Source organism: Tursiops truncatus, chromosome 5 (assembly GCF_011762595.2).
Source record: "Tursiops truncatus isolate mTurTru1 chromosome 5, mTurTru1.mat.Y, whole genome shotgun sequence".
Taxonomy (NCBI): Eukaryota; Metazoa; Chordata; class Mammalia; order Artiodactyla; family Delphinidae; genus Tursiops; species Tursiops truncatus.
In genome coordinates, this window is record NC_047038.1 from 51,697,062 (window position 1) to 51,709,483 (window position 12,422).

Sequence of the window (12,422 nt, forward strand, 5' to 3'; positions counted from 1 at the left end):
TCTCATGGCAAAATCTGTAAGAGTTTATTTTTTTTTAATCTGAAAATCTCTTTACTTTCATCATCATTGAAAGGTAACTTCGTTGTATATATAATTCTAGATTGGCAGTTATTATCTCTTAGAATTTTGAAAATGTTGTTTAATTATCTTCTGGCTACATAAAAGATAATCTGCTTTTTCTCTCTGGCTGCTTTTAGGACTTTGTTTTTGGTGTTCTCTCATTTTGTTACTGTATACTTCTTTTTTTTTTTTTGCGGTTCGCGGGCCTCTCGCGGTTGTGGCCTCTCCCGTTTCGGAGCACAGGCTCCGGATGCGCAGGCTCAGCGGCCATGGCTCACGGGCTCAGCCGCTCCGCGGCATGTGGGATCTTCCCGGACCGGGGCACGAACCCGCGTCCCCTGCATCGGCAGACGGACTCTCAACCACTGCGCCACCAGGGAAGCCCTGTATACTTCTTTCTTTTCATTTATCTACTTCAGAAATTTTTTTTTTTTCCTAGAAAAGTCTCAGGTGTCATCTGTTCCAACATCATGTCTCCTTGTTCTCTCTAATTCTTTCTTTAGGGAACTCCAATTCAATATGTTTTCAACCTTATCAGCCCATCCTCCAGGCTTTATAATCTCTGGTATTTTCCATTTTTATCCATGTTCTGTCCTCAGATTTATCTTCTAACTCGCTTCCTCTTCAGCTGTGTTGTTGCTCTTCTTTTCACCTTGGTTTTTGGTGTATTTTGTGATTTTTGATATTTGATGGAATTTTCTTGGAACTCTGTGAAGTCTGGGTTCTCTCTGAAAAAACTGACTTTTGCTTTGCAAGACAACTCTTTTTTTTTTTTTTTTTTACACTACAGAAGTAGTATAAATTGTTCTGTAAAAACATGGATAAACTCTGGTTTATCCATGTCAAGCTTGTGACAGATAAGTGTATTACTTCTCTTGCTTAGCAGAAGAGATATCTATATAGGGAGAGAGAGAGATAGATAGATTATCTTTTTACTGAGAGGCTGGGAAACAGCTTTGTGCAGTGGTCACCAATCTGAACTTCACCTTGCTAAGTCCCTGCATCATGCCTCCTCTCCCTCATGACACCAGTTAAAACTCTTATTCTGGGTCACAGAGGAGCAGGAGATGCCTCTGGTTCCAGCTCTTGCTGACTCATTTGGAATCTGGCTCCCATCTCATCTTTGGCTTTTGGGTATCTCCCTTACTTTCTTTCCATCTCAGTCATGCATTTTAAAATATATTAAAAATTTTTTTATCTAGCATTTTTAAGTGTTTTTTTTTAATAGCAAGAGATACATCAGGATATCCAGTGTGCAACAACACAACTCATTCATTACTTTTTTTTTTCTCATTAAACTTTCTTAATGGGTCTCAAATTCTGTGACAGATTTTTGGTCAAGTTGTTTCCATTAAAAAGTACTGATTTGGGGCTTCCCTGGTGGCGCAGTGGTTGGGAGTCCATCTGCCGATGCAGGGGACGCGGGTTCGTGCCCCGGTCCGGGAAGATCCCACATACCGCGGAGCGGCTGGGCCCGTGAGCCATGGCCGCTGGGCCTGCGCGTCCGGAGCCTGTGCTCCGCAACGGCAGAGGCCACAGCAGTGAGAGGCCCGCGTACCGCAAAAAAAAAAAAGTACTGATTTTAAAAACTAATAACTTAAAACGGCCACACACAAAACAAACGGTCCACAAAACATTCTCCTTTCCTTCTGAAGATTTTACGATGCATTGTTATCATTTACCAGGCTTTTGCTATTAAACTTAAATGGCCAATTGAGACAAACAGTTCTGAGACCCTTTTTCCACCACTGATTAAGACGGGGGTGGCAGGTATCGGGGATAATATTCATTGAGCCTTCTGAGCTTTCTGGGCAGACTTGGTGACCTTGCCAGCTCCAGCTGCCTTCTTGTCCACTGCTTTGATGACACCCACAGCAACCATCTGTCTCATGTCACAAACAGCAAAACGGCCCAGAGGAGGATAGTCAGAGAAGCTCTCAACAAAAATGGGTTTGCCAGGAACCATATCAACAATGACAACATCACCAGATTTCAAGAATTTGGGGCCATCTTCCAGCTTCTTCCCAGAATGACGATCCATCTTCTTCAGCTCAGCAAACTTGCAAGCAATGTGAGCTGTGTGACAATCCAGCACAGGTGCATAGCCAGCACTGATTTGGCCTGGGTGGTTCAAGATAATCACCTGAGCTGTGAAGCCAGCTGCTTCCATCGGTGGGTCATTTTTGCTGTCACCACCCGCATGGCCACGACGAACATCTTTGACAGACACGTTCTTGACATGGAAGCCCACATTGTCCCCAAGAAGGGCTTCACTCAAAGCTTCATGGTGCATTTCAACAGACTTCACTTCAGTTGTCACGTTGACTGGAGCAAAGGTGACCACCATGCCAGGTTTGAGAACACCAGTCTCCACTCGACCCACAGGGACAGTGGCAATGCCACCAATTTTGTAGACATCCTGGAGGGGCAAATGCAAGGGCTTGTCAGTTGGGCGAGTTGGTGGCAGGATGCAATCCAGAGCTTCAAGCAGCGTGCTTCCACTGGCATTGCCATCCTTACGGGTGGCTCTCCATCCCTTGAACCACACGGCATGTTAGCACTTGGCTCCAGCATGTTTTCACCATTCCAGCCAGTAACTGGCACAAATGCTACTGTGTCGGGGTTGTAGCCAATTTTCTTAATGTAGATGCTGACTTCCTTAACAGTTTCCTCGTATCTCTTCTGGCTGTAGGGTGGGTCAGTGGAATCCATTTTGTTAACTGCAACAATTAGTTGTTTCACACCCAGAGTGTAGGCCAGAAGGGATGCTCACAGATCTGCCCGTTCTTGGAAATACCTGCTTCAAATTCACCAACACCAGCAGCAAAAATCAGGACAGCACCATCAGCCTGGGATGGGCCTGTAATCATGTTTTTTTGTTTTTTGTTTTTTTTTTTTCTGCGGTACGCGGGCCTCTCACCGTTGTGGCCTCTCCCGTTGTGGAGCACAGGCTCCGGATGCGCAGGCTCAGCGGCCATGGCTCACGGGCCCAGCCGCTCCGCGGCATGTGGGATCTTCCCGGACCAGGGCCGCGTGCCCTGCATCAGCAGGCAGACTCTCAACCGCTGCGCCACCAGGGAAGCCCAGGCCAGTGTTCTCATTGCAAGTTCATGTCAGGTCCTGGTGATAGAGGGGCGTGCACTCCCACTTTGGACCCACCACTGGAGGTGGAAAGTGCAGCGACTTATCTGACTTGGCCACAGGGAGCCGGGCAGTCCACGGAGGCCCAGCAGCAGGTCCCTAACCAGGTTGAGGGTAGGAGGGCATTCCCTTCCAGCTCTCTCCCTTGGTGCAGGAAGTGCTATAGGCAACATCACTGTGTATATAATGGGCAACAACCCTGAGCCTGCTGTGGGGCTGCCTGGGTTCAGATCCCACCTCGGCCTCAACCGTTGTGTCAACTTGCAGAAATTGCTGAAAAGTCCCTGACCCTCATTTGTAAAATGGGGATAATATTACTGCCTGCCTAGTAGGGCTATCGTAAAAGCAATATATTTCCAACACTTGGAACAGTACCTAGCACTATAAAATACTTGGCGCTATAAAATATTAGCTGTTATTAGACACATCATCCTTCTTGATCACCATTCTAGTTAAGTTTATTAATACATCATGGACTTAAGGGATAAAAAGAGAACACTCATTCATCTTATCTAATTATTACATGTCCTTCTAGTAACAAATGATTCCAATTAGGTTTGATTAAATAAGTATACCAAAGAAGTAATTTTTGCTAAATTTAATAATTATATATATCCTCCTCAATGTAATTCTATTTCATTGGGGGTAAAATTTAAAATATTAAAAGAGTCAAAATTACCTCAAAAGTAAGCATTTTGTCTTATGAGACACATGAAAGCATTTGCAATTTTGTCATCTCTTGTCTAATTATTTCCACTCTGAAGACAAAGTGTACATTCAAGAGGCTTCTTGTTAAATGTGTGGCTAATTCTCAAATCAGTATTTTCGGCCTGAACTTTTTTTCTGGAGTTCAAGAACATTGCTTCCTATTAAAAAAAAATTAGCTGTTATTATTTTCCTAAAAACAAGACCTTTCGAGTAGAATTTTTCTAATACTTTATAATGAGATGGTGGCATCTCTCCAAGAGATGCTGCTTTTCCATTTGCAGCGGTAATACAGTGTTTATTTTGAAAATTCATTAAGTTTTAAAAAAAGAAGCAGATTTAAAGAAAATATGAAATTAGACAAAAGTACTGAAAGACATGATAAAAGTTGTGAAGATGGTATACAATGATTGGTCTTTGGAAGACTCATTTCCAGTAGCTTTTTATTTATTTATTTATTTACTTATTTATGGCTGCGTTGGGTCTTCATTGCTACGCGCGGGCTTTCTCTAGTTGCCGCGAGCAGGGGCTACTCTTCATTGCGATGCGAGGGCTTCTCACTGCGGTGGCTTCTCCTGCTGCGGAGCACGGGCTCTAGGCTGGAGGGCTTCAGTAGTTGTGGCTCGTGGGCTCTAGAGCACAGGCTCAGTAGTTGTGGCGCATGGGCTTAGTTGCTCCGCGGCATGTGGGACCTTCCTGGACTAGGGCTCGAACCCGAGTCCCCTGCATTGGCAGGCGGATTCTTAACCACTGTGCCACCAGGGAAGTCCCTCCAGTAGCTTTTGAACTCATGGTGGTACCCTAAGACTTTAACGAGCCTGACAACTATTCCTCCTGCCCCAGAAGCTCCCATGGAAATAGCTTAATTTTTTATCTGAATTCATCAACATGTGCTCCAAAGGTTTTTTTTTTTTGATTGAATACCTTCTTCAGTTAAAAACGAAACAAAAACTTGAGCATGCAACCCCCATATAAGTTTGTTTAAAATTTGTAAATTGTATTTATATATGAGACAGAATCATGTAGTAGTTATAAATGTAAACTCTGTAGCCAGACTGTGGTGTTCAAATCCCAGCTCTGCCACTTCTCAGCTGTGTGACGTTGGAGGGATCAGCTGACCTGTCTGTGCTTATAAAGTACAAATAATAATATCTATATATGTAAGCTCTTAGAACATTGCCTGGCATGGAAGAAGAACTCAGTTGCATTATCTAGTATTATGACAACTGTGCAATAGAAATCTTAAGATCAACATAAAATTAAATAGAAATAGAAGGTCCAATATGTCCCTTAACAGTCATGTGAACCATGGGGTGCGTTCACCCCCAGTTTGGAGACTGCTGGCTTCAGCAATGGTAAGAACATACCATGTCCCTAAGTATTCTGAACCTTGAGGTACCTTGTAAAGCTTGGAGGACTGTGGGTGGATTTCCCCACACCTGGATTATGGGCACTCTCATTTCTATGCAAACCTCCTGGTTTTGTTCTTGTAAACAGTAATCAGGTCAGGCTGACTGGGGCCAGGGAGTCCTTGGCTTCTTCTAGACCTGCCCAATCACTATTCCGGATGGAGCAGTGCCTGGGCTTTGCTTCTTGCTTTGCATGTGCTACCCTAGGCTTAGGCAACACCACCCAAAGCCAGGAAGACAGTGGCCCGTAGGAACAGCTGCATGTCAGTCTGTGCTGTGAAACCAGCCATCATTTCAGTCAAATGGGATAACAGCTGATTAAAGCATTTCTAACTAAAGACTGATTTGTAGCACGTTCACACGGACTGAGTCCCCTGCTGCAGGCAGCTGTTCTTCTTGACACGGGGCCGACAGCAGGACATGGGAGGGTCCCCTCAGATGCTCCAGCAGCCAGGAAGCTGATGGCCCTGGAAATGCTGAGAGAAGCTGGCTTCACCAGGACTGGTTGAAGGATTGGCACCTTTGAATCTGTCCAGGGAAAGGGCTGGTGGGCTCTGTGTGAACAACTGGGAATAGTAAACCCAGTGGGAACTGGATCTAGTTACCAATAGCAGATCTCAGTGGATCTACAGAAATTGCCCCCAAATTCCATCTGCTTTAGGTCAGATAATTTTCGAGTTGAAAAGGCCCTACAGACAGGCCATCTAGTGGATCCCAAACCTGGCTGCTTACAGTGTCAATGGGGACCTCCCCAGTCAGACCTCCCTCTCGCCCAACCCAGAGGTAACTTTACCCTGAATTTGCTGATTATAAAAACCATCTGTGAAGTTTGGGGCCCGGTAGGTCTGGGGTGATGTTCAGGAATCTGTATTTTTAAAAAGTGCCTCCAGTGATGAGCTGGAATGGGTGGATACTGGTCATCACTGAGGCTTGCTTGAGTGGCTTGAGCACTGGAGTTAGAGCTGAAAGACCAGAGGGCCAACCCTGGTGGTGCCGCCTCCCAACTGTGTGACATTGGGTGAGGGATGCATCCTCTGTGAGCCTCATTTTCTTCATCTGCAAAAAGGGCATAAGGACAAAAACCTCCATTGTTCTCACAATAAACTCCCTTGATCTTGTGCCTATGAACCCGTAAAACGCTACACAGACATAGGACTTAAAGACTCATGCCAATGGCTCATCCAGCCTAGGGTTGGTCACCTCCAGCAACAGGGAGCTCATTACTTCTAGAGACAACCCCTTTTGCTTTGGGAAGCTCCTGGAGACAAAAGGTCCTTCCTTACTTTGAGCAGAAATCTGTTCTTTAATATTTATCTAGGGAAAATGAAAACACGAACTCAAAAAGATATAGGCATCCCCACGTTCATTGCAGCGCGATTTACAGTAGCCAGAAGCAACCTAAGTGCCCAATGATGGATGAATGGATAAAGAAAACGTGGTATATATAATGTAGAATAGTTTTCTGCCATAAAGAAAAAAGGAAATCATCCCATTTGAAACAACATGGCTGGAACTTGAGGGCATTATGCTAAGTAAAATAAATCAGACAGAGAAAGACAAATACTGTATAATCTTACTTATATGTGGAATCTAAGAAACAGAAAACCAAAACAAACAAGCAAGCAAACAAAAAAACAAGCTCATAGATACAGAGACTAGATTGGTGGTTCCAGAGGTGTGGGGTGGGGAGTAGGTGAAATGGGTGAAGGGGCTTAAAGGGTACAAACTTCCAGTTATAAAATAAATGTCAGGGGGATGTAATGTACAGCATGGTGACTATAGTTAATAACACTGTATTGCATATTTGAAAGTTGCTAAGAGAGTAGATCTTAAAATTTGTCGTCCCCCCAAAAAAATTTTTTTGTAACTGTGTGTGGTGATGGATGTTAACTAAACTTATTGTGGTGATAATTTGCAGTACATACAAATATTGAATCATTAAGTCATACACCTGAAACTAATATAATGTTTATTTATTTATTTATTTTTGGCTGCATTGGGTCTTTGTTGCTGCTCGCAGGCTTCCTCTAGTTGTGGTGAGCGGGGGCTTCTCTTGTTGCGGAGCATGGGCTCTAGGCATGCGGGCTTCAGTAGTTGTGGCGCGCGGGCTCAGTAGTTGTGGCTTGCAGGCTCTAGAGCGCAGGCTCAGGAGTTGTGGTGCACGGGCTCAGTTGCTCTGCGGCATGTGGGATCTTCCTGGACCAAGGTTCGAATGCATGTCCCCTGCATTGGCAGGAGGATTCTTAACAAATGCACCACCAGGGAAGCCCCTACTATAATGTTAATGTCAGTTATATCTCAAGTAAAAAGAAAGAAATTTATCCCCTGTCACCAATAATCCTCCATCTTATCACTCAGTTTTTATGTTATTCACAGTACTTATGAGTATCTAAATTTGTCTTGTTTATTTACTTGTTTACTTGCTTGTTATCCGTCTCCTATTAAGATGCAGTCTCCATCAGGGTAGGGACTGTGTTCACCACTTGTGTCCCTGGTACCCAGAACAGTGCTTGATACACAAGAGAAGATCCATAAACTCTGGCTGGATCAGGAAAACAAAATGAAACAAAAAGTCCCAGAAACCTGTTCCCTGCAGTTTTCTCCCGTTGGATTTAATTCCTCTTTTTGGGAGGTCACAGATTAAATTTAATCCCTAACCCGCAGATTAGCCCGCTGAATAATTTAAGATAATCATATCCTTTTCCACCCCCTCCATACCTCACAACTCGAGGCTTCTCAAAACACTGTCTACTGAGAAGGTCCCTTTATGAATAAGCAAGATCCCCCAAATCACTATACACATGGCTACATGCCAGCAAAGCTGGAGAGATGGATTCCAGGGTAGGTAATTCAGGAAGAGCCATTTGCTTCTAGTTAATGACATCACTTATTTACCTTAATCGCCAGCACTACGGGAGCTACTTACTAAAATATTTACTGAGTCAAGGCATAACATTTATGGAGCCCTTTTTATGTGCAAGGCACTGTGCTAAGTGATTTGCTGGCCCTTAATTCTTTACAATAAACCCTGAGAGAAGATGCTAGTGTCATTCGCATTTTATAGATGAAGAAACTGAGGATCAGAGAGGTTAAGAGAGTGTCCAAGTTCATGCAGCCAGCAAGGGGCACATTTGGGCTCAGCTCTGGCTGACTCGAAAGTCCACATGGGTGGAAATGGCACCTGCTGTGACAGGTCATTGAAATTATGAAACTCTCATTGAAATGGAAGCATTATAGTTCTTCAGAACCATTATGATCTCAAAAGGAAAGGAGAATGATACAGATACACTGGCTGAGAAGTACCATGGCATGGATTAAAAGAAAATTTGGTGAGTGGCTTCCACCTAAATGATTTACTAGGGAAGCTATGTGAAGTTATTTAAAAGAGCAAGGGGATCAAACAGTACTACTTATTCTTCATGCAAAAGTTGCACAGAAGTCATATGGAAATGAAAAAAGGTTTTTTTGCCCTCCTCCTTGTGTGTATCTTATGGGCAGTGGATGGAAGGAAAAAAAGAACAAATGGAACGCGATGGTTGTTCTGAACAAGAGTCTCAACCCTGTGCATTTATTAGAATAGGAAATAGTGACCAAGAAATGCAGCAGCTAAACTGGGAAGGAAAGAACTATTGCACGGCCAAAACATTGTATATATCCGACTCAGACAAGAGAAAGCACTTCATGCTCTCTGTGAAGATGTTCTATGGCAGTAGTGATGACATTGGTGTGTTCCTCAGCAAACAGATAAAAGTCACCTCCAAACCTTCCAAAAAGAAGCAGTCATTGAAAAATGCTGACTTATGCATTGCCTCAGGAACAAAGGTGGCTCTGTTTAATCGACTTCGATCCCAGACAGTTAGTACCAGATGCTTGCATGTAGAAGGAGGTAATTTCCATGCCAGTTCTCAGCAGTGGGCAGCATTTTACATTCATCTCTTGGATGATGATGAATCAGAAGGAGAAGAATTCACAGTCCACGATGGATACATCCATTATGGACAAACAGTCACACTTGTGTGTTCAGTTACTGGCGTGGCACTCCCAAGGTTGATAATTAGGAAAGTTGATAAGCAAACCGCATTACTGGACGCAGGTGATCCTGTGTCACAGCTCCATAAATGTGCATTTTACCTTAAGGATACAGAAAGAATGTACTGTGCCTTTCTCAAGAAAGAATAGTTCGGTTTCAGGCCACTCCATGCCCAAAAGAACCAAATAAAGAGATGATAAATGATGGTGCCTCCTGGACAATCATTAGTGCGGGTAAGGCAGAGTATACATTTTACGAGGGGATGGGCCCTGTCCTTGCCCCAGTCACACCGGTGCTTGTTGTAGAAAGTCTTCAGTTGAATGGCAGTGAGGATGTAGCAATCTTGAACTTCAGGACAGCATTTCACTCCAAATGTACGAGTGTGGTTTGGGGATGTAGAAGCTGAAACTATGTACAGATGTGGAGAGAGTATGCTCTGTATGCCCCAGACATTTCTGCATTCCGAGAAGGTTGGAGATGGGTCCGGCAGCCAGTCCAGGTTCCAGTAACTTTGGTCCGTAATGATGGAATCATTTATTCCACCAGCCTTACCTTTACCTACACCCCAGAACCGGGGCCACGGCCACATTGCAGTGCGGCGGGAGCAATCCTTCGAGCCAACTCCAGCCAAGTGCCCCCTAATGAGGCAAACACAAACAGCGAGGGGAGTTACACAAATGTCAGCACAAATTCAACCAGTGTCACGTCATCTACAGCAACAGTTGTGTCCTAACTACCGTCTTTTTGCTAGGACTTACACTGACTTGAGTGCAGCAAAATGTTGACAAAAAAAGAAAGAAAAAAATGAACAATCTTTTGTGGTTTCTTGGGAAAACTTTTCATACTCGGTGATACTATTCAAAAACCCCATTACCTGCAAGTGCTGATTTGAAGTGCAGAAGCCACAGTAAAACAAACAAAAAACCCATCAAAATGTACAAACTTTTGGAAAAAAAAAAAAAAGTCCACATGCCCGTGATCATGGCCTTGCCTCCTGAGCTGGTGGTTTACATAATGGAGGGAAAAAGAAGAAGTAGAGCTTGTTCTCTTGTTTATTCTCTTATTATTGGCTTATCTCTCTTCGCCTTTGGAATTTTTCCTATTCAGGCAAGAGCTAGATGCTCTGGAGACACAGAGGACACCCAAAGTTTACCGAACCTCATCAGACTCATTGGAAGAGCTTCCTTCAGGGAAAATGAACTTCCTTCAGGGAAATGTTGCATCTTCTCTGTTTATATCCTGCTCCAGCCTTCCCTTAAAAGGTTGAGTTTCACAACTCTTGAGCTACTTGTAGGCTTGGAGTGAGACCGGTCTAGAATCCCTTCCTGTCCTCTCCTTGTTCTTCTCAACAGACTGGGGTCAACTCCCACTCATTTCCCTGCCGAGTGGCTCCTGGGTGGGCCTTGTTGAGAAAGAGCCACCCTGGCTTTGGAGCAGCAGTTTCTGTCACCAGGGCCAGCGTGCTGCCCCGTGGAGGCTGCAGGGCTGGGTGTCCTGGTGTGGCTTCTCAGACAGATACTTCTTCTCCACTCCAGGCCAGCCCACCCCGGGAAAAGCTTTCCTGAGTTGAGTCGGAAGGCACATAAGGTTGTCGCCTATGAAAATCATGCCAACCCAACACATGTACACCCGGCTACCTGCCTCTGTGTGTCGGAGAGGGTTCATCTTTTAGCAGAAGTTGTAAAGGGCAGGTTCTTTTTAACTGAGTGTAAGATGAGGAAGTGCTTTGTAGCTTGGAACTTGAGGTTGTGCACAGGGAAATCAGTAGTAAGGATTGCTCACCAATCAGGATGAGGATGTTAGACTGAGGACTTTTTCTTTCAGGGTGCAGTCCTTGTTGGAAAATTTATGTCAACTCCACTCAGCATACTCTTCCTGGACCAGACAACGAACCAAACCAGGAACCCTGTTTGGTGTAACTCACAGCAGCCACCAACTCCCCTGAGCTTCTCGTTGCCTGTCTATGAAGCTGGCTACTGGGTGGGAGGTATTTCCCACTACCGTGGTGGTGGTGAGGGGGTAACCAATGGAAGAACTTGGGATAAACGATAAAGGATTTTATCCTGACAAGGATAAAATGTGGTTATTGTTGGCTAAAGCAAACTCATTTCTTTGGTCCAAACTGATGGACGCTTTCAAGATGATCACTTCCTTTAGGTTTTTATACTTAGGAGTGACACTTAGAAGTCTGGACTGATTAGCATATCTTTGGCATCCCTTGTTGCTTACCTGAAAAAACACCCCAGGAGCAAAGATATAAGGCCAAGTCTACTTTGCACACAAAGAAACAAAGCAAAAAAATCAAAACCAACAGGAACCTGTTCCTCAGCCAGATGCACACTGAATATTACTGTCATTTTTTATGGTAAAAAATAGAGCCAAACTGTTTCCTCCCATCACACCGACACAAAGAAGCTTAAAGAAGCTCAGGTAGATATTCTAAAATGATTCTAAAATGATAGGCTAAAGCCTAGGATTCCAAAATAGTCTCTGAACTGGAGCTAAACCAAAGTGATATTTCATTCTGAATTGACTGATACTAGGAAGTTGGCCATTCTATTTACAAAAGTAGGTTTCACTTGTTTGTTTTCAATTTGAGGAAAAGTTTCCACACAGGGAAATGTACAAATCTGAAGTGCACAATTTTGTGGGTTTCGACAAATGTATTATAAAAATTTGTGTATCTTATATGCCAATCAAAGTAGCTTCAAACCTACAGAAAGTTTCCTCATGTCCTTCTGGTCAGTCCCCATCCTAGAGATTACTAACCACTGTTCTCTCTTCTAACACCGTAGATGAATTTTGTCTGTTCTTGGCCTTTCTTATGAGCAGAATCATATAGTACATGCTCAGCGTAATGTATTTGACATCCAACCATGTTGTTGTGCATTATCAGGAGTTATTCTTTTTCATTGCTGAATAGTATTCTCTTGTGTGAACGTACTACAGTTTGCTTATCCATTCTCCTCACTACAAGTCATGTAGAGGCCGTAATAAATAAGTAACCCATTTATTCATTGGGCAAGTGTTTTCCAGATCTTTCTCTATGCCAGGCACTGTTGGAGATGCTGGGAGGC

At 43.8% G+C, this 12,422-nt stretch overlaps 2 pseudogenes; one reads left to right on the forward strand and one right to left on the reverse strand.

Annotated features, from left to right (window-relative positions):
- Window positions 1-1,634: 1,634 nt before the first annotated feature.
- On the reverse strand, window positions 1,635-2,930 carry LOC101316273 (elongation factor 1-alpha 1 pseudogene; annotated as a pseudogene).
- A 5,559-nt stretch (window positions 2,931-8,489) lies between these two features.
- On the forward strand, window positions 8,490-10,227 carry LOC109548815 (recombining binding protein suppressor of hairless-like; annotated as a pseudogene).
- Window positions 10,228-12,422: the final 2,195 nt, after the last annotated feature.